At 46.0% G+C, this 14,896-nt stretch overlaps 1 protein-coding gene across 1 annotated transcript in view; it reads right to left on the reverse strand.

Annotated features, from left to right (window-relative positions):
* The window catches only part of LOC124038378 (semaphorin-4G-like), a 53,939-nt gene extending 52,178 nt beyond the window's left edge, over nt 1-1,761 (reverse strand). The window contains exon 1 of the mRNA XM_046354192.1: nt 1,627-1,761. The gene's annotated coding sequence lies outside the window, so the exon portion shown is untranslated. The remainder of the gene's footprint in view (nt 1-1,626) is intronic.
* Nucleotides 1,762-14,896: the final 13,135 nt, after the last annotated feature.

Consider the following 14,896-nt stretch of genomic DNA (forward strand, 5'->3'; position numbering starts at 1 on the left):
GCTCGTTCGTGTAAGTAAGCATTTCACTGTAAAGTCTACACCTCTTGTATTCGGAGTATTAGATTTGATATGATTTATTCCTCCTCTAGAATAAACAATAACTTTAAGACCAGTTACGCACTGCTTATAATGAATAAATGATTTGTTAAACATTTATGGAGTCAGTACCCAACATTATTATCTTCACATTTGTCAATCAAATTGGGAATTGTAGCATTGATTGCACTTGATGTCATTGATACCTTCAGTATGGAAGAGAGTAGTAATGATCTGATCACTGTGCTTTCAGATGATACAATGGCCCTTGTTCCATTTCTAAAATGCTAAATTTCCTCCTCCCTTCCTTGAGGTAGACCTAATCCTTGATCTTCTATGACTGTAGTGGTGGGAATGCATTTGAAGTGGTACCTTGTTGTCACCTATCCAGTAATGTTAGATCTGGGGCCTATGTATCAAGTGTCTCAGAATAGGAGTCCTGAGCTGGGATCAGGTCCTCCCTGTCCATTTAATCTGAATCAATGTGATCTACCTTCAATATGATCTACCTGTGGTCCCTGGTGCTCTGATGTGATTCTCATGCGAGGTTACCTGGTATCCCATGCTAACAATGCTGGCTGATTATGACTCACAAATCATTGTAATCCATAAACAACAATGAACAAAACACTAATCTGTTAGTGTTTGAATCTCATCACGGCCAACTTCAGCATTTTAGCAACTTTTCAACTACTTACTACTTTTACCTACTTTGCAACTACTTAGCATGTTAGCTAACCCTTCCCCTAACCCTTTAACCTAACTCCTAAATTTAACCCTAACTCATAGCCTGGTTAACGTTAACCAGCTAGATTACATTAGCCACCTAGCTAGAATTCGTAACATATCATACGTTTTTCAAATTCGTAATATATTGCACATTTTGAAAATTCATAACATATAACATGAATTGTAATTCGTAACATATCTTACAAAATGGTTGATGGATATTCACAAATTAATACATATGATATGAAACGTAACATATACTAAATGGAGTATCTAGGATTTAAGTACAGAATAATACGAAATACTCTGACACCAGGTTGACATAGGCGGCTTGTCTATTTGCCTCTCAGAATGGTCATTTAAACTCCACTATACATGTCTTGGTAATAGAATAACAGGTAGACACTAAATTGATTATGATCAACTGTCTTGAGTGGATAGCCTTTCACCGGTTATTTAGACAAAAGTCCCCAAACGCGCTTTTCTGTGACAGGGTAGGAAATTCATCTAACAGAGCTCCTATAAAAAGCGATTAGCCTATACTAAATCAACTAGCATGTCATCGATTTGAGTTCGTTTGCTGCAAGTAGGCTATATTTCTACATAGGCATAGCCTATCAATGATAAACAACTGATTTTCTGTCAGCCTCTATGCAGTTAGGTATAGCCTATTTAGACTACTACTTTTTATTGAACACCCGTATCGTCATTTGTCCATTGTCTCGATCTTTTTCCGCATCTGCCGTACACTCATGCTGTAGGCTACTGTAAAGCAGCAGGTAGCCTATCCAAAACGCAGATAAATTAATCATACAGTCACAAAGAGCCGCAGTACACGGAGATAAAGTAATTCTGTTTTACCTGAAATTATGGGGGGATTCCTTGAAGATACGGTGTTCGGTGTAAAAAGAAAATCCCAATGCGGTGTGTTTGTAATCTACAGTGGACTTTCACCCACAGCAAACTGTGGCAGCCTGACAAACAAGAGGTGTGGAACCTTCGTCACAAGTGACCACGCCTCTTCGTGAATGTTCAGGAATAAACTAAAACTCTTATCAGTTTGACAAAATTTAAGTTTGACAGAATGCTAGAAAATATCAGCAAATTAATTCTATACCTTTCTCTAAATGTTAGCATGTAGTTCTTGATTTTTTTCTGGCTTTTTCCATTCTTCCATTCCATTTTCTCTCCATGAGTTTCATGGAAGTTGACAACTGCAATAAGAAGATATCAATGGGTACATTTGATCAATAATCATTCAGAACGGTGTCTGTGTAAATTAATTTAAAAAACAAGTGTGTCCTTCCTTAGCTTAGCTGTACACCTACTATGTACTTACAGTGCCTTCAGAAAGTATTCATACCCTTTGATTTATTCCACATTTTGTTGTGTTCCAGCCTGAAATCAAAATGGATTAAACATGTTTTTTTATCATCCATCTACACACAATATCCCATAATGAGAAAGTGAAAACATGTTTTTATACATTTTGGCACATTTACTGAAATTAAATAAATGTAAATATCTGATTTACATAGGTATTCACACCCTGAGTCAATACATGTTGGAATAACCTTTGGCAGCGATTACAGCTGCGAGTCTTTCTGGGTAATAACACGACTCAGGATAAGACCCAGATGCAGACACAGTAGGAAAAGTTAGAATCTCAGATGTTTATTACAAAAGAGGGGGCAAGCAAACGGCAGGTCTAGGACAGGCAGAGGTCGGTAATACAAGACAGCTTCAATAAGGGACAGACCGGCAGGCGCACTCAGGATCAGGGCAGGCAGAGGTCAGTAATACAAGACAGCGAACAAACAGGGACAGGGGTCTGATCCTAGACACATGAAAAGTGAAGATGTATACGGAGGGTGCAGGGCAACAGAAGACAAACAGCAGAGGGGCTAAGAATCTTAGAGATGGGGAAAGGGCCGATAAAACGGGGGGAAAGTGTACGGGACTCAGCCCGTGACAATAACGGGGAGCAGGGGTCTGGTGGCGGTCTGCCTGTTGCCGATTTGTGGAAGTGGTCTTGAGAGGAGCGTACTGGGCTCTCTTCTAGGTACGGCAAAAGTGGCGGATTAATATCTGGGCCCAGGGTATGCTGATCTCTGCCTCAGGGAAGAGCAGGGGCTGATATCCCATGGAACACTCGAAAGGCGAGAGACAAGTGGCCGAGCAGGGAAGGGTGTTGCGGGCGCATTCCACCCACATGAGTTACTGGCTCCAGGTGGTGGGGTTGGCGGAGACAAGACAATGAAGGCTGTCTCCAGGTCCTGATTGGCTCGCTCCGACTGGCCGTTGGACTGGGGGTGAAAATTGGAGGACAGGCTGGCCTACAACTCAATGAGGATGCAGAATGCCACCAGAACCGGGACGAGAACTGAGGACCGCGGTCGGAGACCATGTCTACCGGCATTCCATGGATCCAGAAAACATGCTACACCATGAGCTGGGCCATCTCCTTGGCGGAGGGTAACTTTGGAAGGGGAATAGAATGGGAGGCTTTGGAAAACCTATCCACCACCGTAAAGGATAGGGGTGTTGCCATCTCATGGACTGAGACCAGTGACAAAGTCCAGGGATATATGGGACCAAGGGGGTGATGAACAGGGAGTGGTTAAAGGAGGCCAGCCGGAGCTTGCTGCAGCACAGGCGGCGACATACGCAGAGACGTCAGGAACCATGGTGGGCCACCAAAAATGTTGTAGTACAAAGGCCAGGGTCCGACGGGAGCCAGGATGGCAGGCAAGTCTGGAGGAATGAGCCCAGTTCGGGACAAACATCTGGTTAGCCGGGGCCCTCGTGTGCCTGTGCTTCTCAGTTCATCGCGCAGACAGGAATAAATATCAATCCGGGAAGAAGAAGGGTGTGGGTGTGTTTCATGATTAACTACTTAAATCAAATTTTAGACCTTGCAGTGAAATGCTTACTTATGAGCACCTAACCAACAATGCAGTTTAAAAAATACAGATAAGAACAATAAATAAATGTAACAAGTAATTAAAGAGCAGCAGTAACATAACAATAGCGAGACTATATAAAGGGGGGTACCAGTACAGAATCAATGTGTGGGGGCACCAGTTAGTTGAGGTAATATGTACATGTAGGTAGAGTTATTAAAATTACTATAGACAATAATAACAGAGAGTAGCAGCGGTGTAAAAGGGGGGAGGGACAATGCAAATAGTCTGGGTAGCCATTTGATTAGGCGTTCAGGAGTCTTATGGCTTGGGGGTAGAAGCTGTTTTGAAGCCTCTTGGACCAAGACTTAGAGCTCCGGTATCGCTTACCGTGTGGTAGCAGAGAGAACAGTCTATGACCAGGGTGGCTGGTGTCTTTGACAATTTTTAGGGCCTTCCTCTGACACTGCCTGATACAGAGGTCCTGGATGGTAAGAAGCTTGGCCCCAGTGATGTACTGGGCGGTTCGCACTACCCTTTGTAGTGCCTTGCGGTCGGAGGCCGAGCAGTCGACATACCAGGCAGTGATGCAACCAGTCAGAATGCTCTCGATGATGCAGCTGTAGAACCTTTTGAGGTTCTGAGGACCCATACAAAATCTTTTCACTCTCCTGAAGAGGAATAGGTTTTGTCGTGCCCTCTTCACGACTGTCTTGGTGTGCTTGGACCATGTTAGTTTGTTGGGGAAGTGGACACCAAGGAACTTGAAGCTCTCAACCTGCTCCACTGCAACCCTGTCGATGAAAATGGGGGCGTGCTCTGTCCTCTTGTTCCTGCAGTCCACAATCATCTCTTTGTCTTGGTAACGTTGAGAGAGAGTTGTTATTTGCCTTGAAGCGAGCATAGAAATAGTTTAGCTCGTCTGGTAGGCTTGTGTCACTGAGCAGCTCTCAGCTGTGCTTCCCTCTGTAGTCTGTAATGGTCTGCAAGCCCTGCCACATCCGACGAGCGTTAGAACCGGTGTAGTACTATTCAATCTTAGTCCTGTATTGATGCTTTGCCTGTTTGATGATTCGTTGGAGGGCATAGCAGGATTTCTTATAAGCTTCCGGGTCAGAGTCCCGCTCCTTGAAAGCGGCGGCTCTAGCCTTAAGCTCAGTGCGGATGTTGCCTCTAATCCATTGCTTCTGGTTGGGGTGTACGTACAGTGACTGAGGGGATGACGGCGTCATCGATGCACTTTGATCACACGGGCTGTGATATGTTCCGGGTTGTATCTGAGAATAACATTGATGAGTATACTGATACGGTGACTAAGTTCATCAGGTTGTACCCACTGTGACTATTAAAACCTACCCTAACCAGAAACTGTGGATAGATAGCAGTATTCTGGCAAAACTGAAAGCTCGAACCACTGCATTTAACCATGGAAAGGTGACTGGGAATTTGGCAGAATACAAACAGTGTAGTTATTCTCTCCGTAAGGCAATCAAACAGGCAAAACATAAGTATAGAGACAAAGTGGAGTCGCAATTCACTGGCTCTGACACAAGTTGTATGTGGCAGGGTCTGACACAAACACCGACGCCTTGCTTCTGGACAAGCTAAACAACTTATTTTCCCGCATTGAGGATAACACAGTGCCACTGACGCGGCCCGCTCCCAAGGACTGTGGGCTCTCCTTCTCCATAGCCGACGTGAGTAAGACACAGCGTGTTAACCCTCGCAAGACTGCCGGCCGAGACTGCATCCCTAGCCGAGTCCGGGGAGAATGCCCAGACCAGCTGGCTGGAGTGTTTACGGACATATTCAATCTCTCCCTATCCCAGTCTGCTGTCCCCACACACATCAAGATGTCCATCATTGTTCCTGTACCCAAGAAAGCTAAGGTAACTGAACTAAATGACTATCGTCCCGTAGCATTCACTTCTGTCATCATGAAGTGCTTTGAGAGGCTAGTTAAGGATCATATCACCTCGACCTTACCTGACACCCTAGACCCACTTCAATTTACTTACTGCCCCAATAGATCCAATCTCCATCGCACTGCACACTGCCCTATCCAATCTGGACTAGAGGAATACCTATGTAAGAATGATGTTCATTGCCTGTAGCTCAGCATTCAACACCATAGTACCCTCCAAGCTCATCATTAAGCTCGACACCCTGGGTATGAACAATGCCCTATGCAATTGGGTCCTGGACTTCCTGACGGGCCGTCCCCCCCCCCATTTCACTGATCCTCAACACTGTGGACTCACAAGGGTGCGTACTCAGCCCCCTGAGATGCACAATCGAGAGCCTCCTGTCGGGCTGTATCACCACCTGGTATGGCAACTGCACCGCTCGCAACTGCAGGGCTCTCCAGAGGGTGGTGCGGTCTGCTCAACGCATCACTGGGGGCAAACTACCTGCCCTCCAGGACACCTGCAGCACCCGATGCAACAGGAAGGTCAAAAAGATCATTAAGGACAACAACCACCTGAGCCACTGCCTGTTTACCCCACTATCATCAAAAAGGTGAGATCAGTACAGGTGCATCAACGCTGGGACTGAGAGACTGAGAAATAGCTTCTATCTCAAGCCATCAGACGGTTCAATAGCCATCACTAGCACATTAGAGGCTGCTACCTTTATACATAGACTTGAAATCATTGGAAATAACTGAGGGGATTCGATGAGGAGAAATTGCATGGTTTCACTGTGGTTACCTGACACTCACAGGGCAATAGGAACCGTATTGTGGGTGACTCTGCCAATAGAGCTCCCATCCAGTGCTCTGACCTCCATGGGAATGGAGAGGAGTTGAGTGGGGATTCTCAGCTCTGACTCCAGGGTAGTGTCCATAAAACTCTGGTCAGCCCCAGAGTCCATGAATACCTCGAGAGATTTTGACCGGTCACCCCACAGCAGGATGGCATAGAGAGGGGTACGAGTACTGGGAGATTAGAATTCTCTGTATGGCCCACCAGCGTATTACTGATGAGCCTGGTCTTTTAGTTGACATTTAGAAATGAAATGACCAGTAGAACCACAATACAGACATCTCTTGGCGTTCAGTCTGCTTAAATGTTCAGCAGGAGACAATCTAGCTCTGCCAAGTTGCATAGGCTCCGGAGGAGGTGAGTCAGCAGACCTCGGTGATTCCCGAGGGAACTCGGGTAACCTCGGATTCTCTTGGTAATGGAGACACTAGGGACTTTCGGGATTCCTCGGAGGCGAGTTGGGTTTCTTGGACAAGCAAGTGTGACTGGAAACAGACCTCTTCTCCCTCCTACGTTCTCGTAGCCACCCATCGATCTGTATGGTCAAGGCTATGAGAGAGTCGAGACTAATGGGCAGCTCCCAGGCTGTGAGCTCGTATTTAACCTCCTCCAATAATCCATGAAGGAACGTATTGAACAGGGATTCCGGGTTCCAGGCACTCTCGGCGGCCAAAGTGCGGAAATCGACCGCATGGTGTGCTACACTTCCCGAGTCTTGACGTAGTAAGAGTAGCTTCCAAGCAGCCTCTCTACCGGACAACAGAGAATCTAACACGTTTAAAAAAAACTTCCGCCATGAACTCCTCCAGACTGAAGCACATGGTCGATTGTTGCTCCCACACCGCCGTAGCCCAGGCGAGAGCCCTCCCGGCCATCAGCTATCTTCGAGCAGTCCGAGGGAAAAGAAGAGGGCTGCTACTCGAAGATGAGGGAGCACTGGAAGAGAAATGGCCGACAGGTTCCTGAATCTCTGGAGTAGCACTCCCGAGGAGGTAGGCAGGGTTCTCAGGAAGCCGGGATGAGCTGAGGAGACGCTCTGCTGACACCGGGATTACTGAGAGGATGGGAGGTTACTGTTGTGGCTGGCTGCCTAATAGAGAATCCGCAGAATTGCTCCAGCAATGTATTGAAAGTGCGGTCATGGAGTTCGGCCAAGGTCTGGAAAACTTCCATAAGATTTTGAAGTAACTCCTTGTGTCTTCCAATGGTGGCTCCTTGAGAGGAGACGGCATTGTGAAACTGGTCTGAGTCTGCTGGGTCAGTCAGTCCCAGTTCGTACTAACACGACTCAGGATAAGAGCCAGATGCAGACAGTTCGAATCTCAGATGTTTATTACAAAACAGGGTACAGGCAAACAGCAGGTCCAGGGCAGGCAGAGGTTGGTAATCCAAGACAGCGTCAATAAGGGACTGAACGGCAGCCAGGCTCAGCACAGGCAGAGGTCGGTAATCCACGACAACATCAAAACAAAGACAGAACAGCAGGCAGGCTCAGGGTCAGGGCTGGCAGAATGGTCAGAACCGGGAGGACTAGAAAACAAAAACAAGAGAAACTGGAAAACTGCAGAACACCTGGTAAGACTTGACAAGACTGGCAACAGACCAACAGAAAATGCAGGTAAGCCTCCCGGGTGGCGCAGTGGTTAAGGGCGCTGTACTGCAGCGCCAGCTGTTCCATCAGAGACTCTGGGTTCGCGCCCAGGCTCTGTCGTAACCGGCCGTGACCGGGAGGTCCATGGGGCGATGCACAATTTCCCTAGCATCGTCTGGCTTAGGGAGGGCTTGGCCGGTAGGGATGTCCTTGTCTCATCGTGCACCAGTGACTCCTGTGGTGGGCCAGGCGCAGTGCGTGCTAACCAAGGTTGCCATGTGCACGGTGTTTCCTCTGACACATTGGTGCGGCTGGCTTCCGGGTTGGATGCGCGCTGTGTTAAGAAGCAGTGTGGCTTGGTTGGGCTGTGGAAATTTGACCGGACGCATGACTTTCAACCTTCGTCTCTCCCGAGCCCATACGGGAGTTGTAGCGATGAGACAAGATAGTAGCTTCTAAAAAACAATTGGATACCATGAAATTGGGGAGAAAAAGGGGGAAAAAACAAGAAAACGCAGGTATAAGTACACAGGGGGAAATGGGAGACACCTGCTGGGGGGTGGAGACAAGCACAGGACAGGTGAAACAGATCAGGGTGTGACAGGTAAGTCTCTAAGAGCTTTGCACACCTTGATTTTACAATATTTGCACATAATTTATTTATTAATTCTTCAAGCTATGTCAGATTGCTTGTTGATCAGCCCTTTTCAAGTCTTGACATAGATTCTAAATCAAAACTGTAAATACACCACTCAGGAACATTCAATATCATCTTGATAAGTGTATATTTGGCCTTGTCTTCAGGTTATTGTCCTGCCGAAAGATACAGTTGTATCCCACTGTCTGTTGTAAAGCAGTTTTCCTCTAGGATTTTTCCTGTGCTTAACTCTATTCCGTTTATTTTTATCCTGAAAAACATCCTAGTCCTTGCAGATGACAAGCATACCCATAACATGATGCAGCCACCACTATACTTAAAAATATGAAGAGTGGTACTATTGTGTTGGATTTGCCCCAAACATAACATTTTGTTTTCAGGACAAGAAGTTAATTTCTTTGCTACATTTTCTGCAGTTTAACTTTAGTATGCATGTTTTTTAATATTTGTATTCTGTACAGGCTTCCTTCTTTTCACTCTGTCATTTAGGTTAGTATTGTGGAGTAACTACAATGTTCTTGATCCATCCTCAGTTTTCTCCTATCACAGCCATTAAACTCTGTTTTAGCCGTTTTAAAGTCACCATTGGCCTCGTGGTGAAATCCACGAGCAGTTTCCTTCCTCTCCAGCAACTGAGTTAGGATGGACGACTGTATCTTTGTTGTGATTGGGTGTATTGAAACACCATCCAAAGTGTAATTATTAACTTTAGTAAGCTCAAAGGGATATTTAATGTCTCCATCTACCAAAAGGTGCCCTTCTTTGTGAGGTATTTGAAAACCTCATTAGTCTTTGTGGTTGAATCTGTGTTTGAAATTCACTGTCCGAATGAGGGACCTTGAAGATAATTTTATGTTTGGGGTACAGAGATGAGGTAGTCATTCAAAAATCATGTTAAAAAAAAAAAAATCACTATTATTCCACACAGAGTGGGTCCATGCAACTTATATAACAGAGTCCATGCAACTTATATAACCTGTTTAACAAATTTTTACTCCTGAACTTATTTAGGCTTGCAATAACAAAGGGTTGAATACTTAATGACTCAAGACATTTTAGCTTTTCATGTTTAATTCATTAGTAAAAAAATTCTAAAAACATAATTCTACTTTGACATTATGGTGTATTGTATGTAGACCAGTGACACAAAATATGTATTTAATAAATGTTAAATTCAGGCTGTAAGACAACAAAATGTGGAAAAAGTCAAGGGGTGTGAATACTTTCTGAAGGCACTGTTTGTGCATCAATTCAAAACACAACTGGAACTTTACTGACACCTGCTGGGTGAAGACAGACATTATTGGCATTCAGTCGGCCAAACAAAGCCGATTGGTACAGTTATATACTAAGGCTGCAGATCATTACAGAAACAGGGCCAGAGGGCCAGAGCTGAAAGGGGTGTGTAGAGGAGTTCAATGGATGCCCTTGGCTAACTTTAAAATAATGATCTTCTGTATAAAGCTTTGGTGAAGATAGGCCTAATCAGAATAAGATGGCAGTCAGAACATATGAATGTATTTGCTGCAGGGCTGGACTACCGCATTTGGGGACCCAGGGCACCAACCTCCAGGGGGCTCCACCCCACCCCCCTTTAAGAAAACAGGTTGGGTGAGGGAGAATGAGACTGAGAGAGAATTGAGCTGTTTTTAAGCAAATTTCCTGCAATTCTACACGTTTTGACTGACCAGGTGAATCCAGGTGAAAGCTATGATCCCATATTGATGTCACCTGTTACATCCACTTCAATCTGTGTGTAGATGAAGGGGAGGAGACAGGTTAAAGAAAGTTATTAAGCCTTAAGACGATTGAGACATGGATTGTGTATGTGTGCCATTCAGAGAGTGAATGGGCAAGACAAAATATTTAAGTGCCTTTGAACGGGGTATGGTAGGAAGTAAGAAGTGCAAGACTGCTGGGTTTTTCATGCTCGACAGTTTCCCATGTGTATCAAGAATGGTCCACCACCCAAACACATCCAGCCAACTTGACACAACTGTGGGAGTCATTGGAGTCAACATCAGTCAGCATCCCTGTGGTACGCTTTCAACACCCTGTGGTCCATGCCCTGATGAATTGAGGCTGAGTCTGAGGGCAAAAGGGGGTGCAACTCAATATTAGTGGGTCGTCCCTAATGTTTTGTACACTAAGTGGATATCAAATATTACCCAACTACAAGATGATGTGCAAATACTTTTAAGTCTAAATTTCTTTTCAGGGCTAAGTGTTATTTAAATGTTACCACCCACCAGTATCGCATTGTTTATTAATCAGACACCTGCAAATTTCTTCCTCTTCAAGAGTTGTGACCTAAAATAGACCAATAGGTCAAGTTTAACTTCTTTTTGAGCTAGTCTGTATGAAAAAAAAGATATTACCATTTTATAAATGGTCAAATTGCGTGCCATATTATTGCATTTGGGAACCCCACTCCCCCGTTACCTCAAGATGAATGGTTTTGACCATTCAAATCTACTGCAGATATCTACTGCAGCCCTCATCCTCCACATACAACATCCGTTCTGCCAGTCATTTTCTTTTAAAGGTCCCCAAAGCACACACATCCCTGGGTCACTTGTCTTTTCAGCTCGCTGCAGCTAGTGACTGGAACGAGCTGCAACAAACATTCAAGCTGGACGGTTTCATCTCAATCTAGTTTAATCTCGGTTTAATCTCATTCAAAGACTCAATCATGGACACTCTTACTGACAGTTGTGGTTACTTTGCATGATGTATTGTTGTCTCTACCTTCTTGCCCTTTGTGCTGTTATCTGTGCCGAATAATGTATGTACCACGTTTTGTGCTGCTACCATGTTGTGTTGCTACCATGTAGTTGTCATGTTGCATTTCTGCCATGCTGTGTTGTCATGTGTTGCTGCCTTGCTATGTTGCTGTCTTAGGTCTCTCTTTATGTAGTGTTGTGTTGTCACCCTTAAATATATATATATATATATATGTCTTCATTGGGGCGGCAGGGTAACCTAGTGGTTAGAGCGTTGGACTGGTAACTGAAAGGTTGCAAGTTCAAATCCCTGAGCTGACAATGTACAAATCTGTCATTCTGAACAGGCAGTTAACCCACTGTTCCTAGGCAGTCATTGAAAATAAGAGTTTGTTCTTAACTGACTTGCCTAGTTAAATAAAGGTTAAAAACATATATATTTTTAACTACAGTGGAAATAACTTATGATGAACTTCACAGGGTGGTGAAAGCGCACAGTGATCTTGATGCTCTTTTGAAATAAATATTGAGGGTCTGATCTTGGTGACATGATGATCAATGCTTGACTATCATTTGACTAATAACCTTACTTTGCTACCTGACAACTTTACGGTTTTTACTTTTTCATTGCCATTTATATTTTTAGTTTTTCCCTTACTCAACTTTTTTTCATTCAACTTTTTCACTCCGGACACTTTATCTGGACGTGGTTCGTCAGGACCTCCACCAGCCGAAGCTAAGTAGTAACATTAACATGATGCCTTCTAATTGCAGTCGCTGTACACATAATATACAGGAGAACAATCGCCTTACGGTGAGGATAGCTGTGCTGCAAGCCCAGCTTCAGACGCAATCGTTAGGTAAGGTTAATTTCAGTGTAGGAAAGGATGAAACAGCGTCTGTGCCACCAGTAAGTACAGATGGTAGTATAAATCCCCACGCACAGTCCACGCAGCCGGACAACTTTCTCATGGCTTCTGGAGGGAAATGCTGTAGGAATGCTCAACCAGTGTCGCTCATTCAGCCGACAGAAACTTTCAACCGGTTCTCCCCATTAAGCAGCGAGTTGGAGTCAGAGGCCAAACCTTCTCTGGTCTCTAGTCCTCCTGTTATGGGGTCTGAGACGCCCAAGCCTCCCACCATTAGCTTTGACAAGTTGAAAACCCTAGTCATTGTCAACTCCATAACCCGCAGTATTAGACTTAAAACGAATCATCCAGCGATCATACACTGTTTACCAGGGGGGCAGGGGTACCGACGTTAAGGCTAATCTGAAGATGGTGCTGGCTAAAGCTAATACTGGCGAGTGTAGAGAGTATAGGGATATTGTTATCCATGTCGGCATCAACGATGTTAGGATGAAAAAGTCAGAGGTCACCAAGCGCAAAATAGCTTCAGCGTGTAAATCAGCTAGAAAGATGTGTAGGCAACAAGTAATTGTCTCTGGCCCCCTCCCAGTTAGGGGTAGTGATGAGCTCTACAGCAGTCTCACAACTCAATCGCTGGTTGAAAACTGTTTTCTGCCCCTCCCAAAAGATAGAATTTGTAGATGATTAGCCCTCTTTCTGGGACTCACCCACAAACAGGACCATGTCTGGCCTGCTGAGGAGTGACGGACTCCATCCTAGCTGGAGGGGTGCTCTCATCTTATCCACGAACATAGACAGGGCTTCAACTCCCCTAGCTCCACAACGAGATAGGGTGCAGGCCAGGCAGCAGGCTGTTCGCCAGCCTGCCAGCTTAGTGAAAAGTGAGAACATTTGAGAAGTGATGGAGGCCCAGATCTCACTAGAAGAGGTTGAGAGCGCTCTTAGGAGGATGGGAAAAGGGAAGGTGCCTTGGATGGATGGGCTGCCGGCTGAGTTTTATCTCAAGTTTTGGGGTATACTTGGACCAGTGGTCCTCGAAGTCTTGAAGGCCATCCTTGAGACGGGGGTCCCGGGGGGATCAATGGCTGTTGGTGTGCTGTCACTTTTATATAAGAAGGGGGAAGTAACAGACCATGGCAACTGGTGGCCGTTGACCATGCTGTGTGTCGATTACAAGCTTCTTGCAAAGGTTTTAGCAGACCGGTTGCGCACAGCCCTTCCCTACGTCGTCCATGAGGATTAGACGTGCGAGGTAGAGGGCCGCTCTATTAGATGGAACCTACAGTTAAACAGGGCCTCCATCGCTTGGATTGAAGATAGAGGACTGCATTCAATGGTAGCAGCGCTAGATCAGGCGAAAGCCTTTGATCACATGAATAGATCCTTTTAGGTCGATTAGGATTTGGGGAGAAGTTCATAGGATGGATTCGTACATTATATGTCGGAGCGGGTTGCCGAGTTAGTGTAAATAGTCACTTGGGTGACGTTTTTGACCTCTCATCTGGGGTCATGCAGGGGTGCCCACTCTCGGCTCTCCTCTTCGTTCTGTACATGGAGCCTCTGGGGGCTGCCATTAGGGCAGACACAGGGGTGGAAGGCTTGTCGATCCCTGGAAGTGGTGGGATGCGTGTTAAGATGATGCAGTACGCCGACGACACTTCCTTGCTGCTGTGCAAGGACTCGTGCCTGACAAGGTCCCTTGCCATCTTTGGGGATTTCACCCGAGCGTCGGGAGCGGTTCTGAACCATGCAAAGTCTTCCGTCAAGTTCTTCGGAAGATGGCGCGGTAGAACGGATGTGCCCGGGGGGTTATCTCTCTGTGAGGGGGCCCTGAGGATTCTCGGGGTCCATTTTGAGACCTCCGGCTCAGCGACACTAAACTGGAACATGTGTATCGCAGTGGTACAGAGGAAGCTAGCAATGTGGAAGGCTAGGAATTTGTCTTTTCAGTCCTGGTCCTAAAGGTGGATGTGTTGCCGTCTCTTTTGTATTTGGCGTACATCTACCCATTGCCGGCTTGTCTGAGGAGGCCTCTAGTGAGGCTTGTGTTTCAGTTCATGTGGAGTGGCAGGTGCGAGTGGGTCGCCAGGGCACGCATGCTCTGTCCCATCGGGGAGGGAGGTAGGGGGGTGCGCAGTGCGAAGAGGGTTATAGGAGAATGGAGTTGGAGAGACGAACACGGCGGCGCAGATGGAAGCCTGAGAGTCAGCCCCAAAATGTTTTGGGGGGGAGCACAGGGAGAGTGTGGCAGAGTCATGAGTCAGACCTGAGCCAACTCCCCCTGTTTATCGTAAGGAGCCAATGAGGAAACCAGAACCAGAGCCGGTGTTGGAGGTGAGTGAAGCAGAGACTGTGAAGGAGTTAATGGGGAAATTGGAGGAGAGAGTTATGAGGGAGTTGCTGTGTTGGTGCATGAGGCACGGATTTCGCCCGACAGAGCGTGTCGGGATTTGATGACACCTGGGTCAGCTCTCCATACTCGTCCTGAGGTGCGTGCTAGTCGGCTGGTGAAGATGATGCCAGCCTCACGCATCAGGCCTCCTGTGCACCTCCCTAGCCTTGCACGTCCTGTGCCAGCTCAGCGCTGGTCAGGCACCATGTTATGCGGTGGAACGCACGGTG

This window comes from Oncorhynchus gorbuscha, linkage group LG06 (assembly GCF_021184085.1).
Source record: "Oncorhynchus gorbuscha isolate QuinsamMale2020 ecotype Even-year linkage group LG06, OgorEven_v1.0, whole genome shotgun sequence".
NCBI classification, from domain to species: Eukaryota; Metazoa; Chordata; class Actinopteri; order Salmoniformes; family Salmonidae; genus Oncorhynchus; species Oncorhynchus gorbuscha.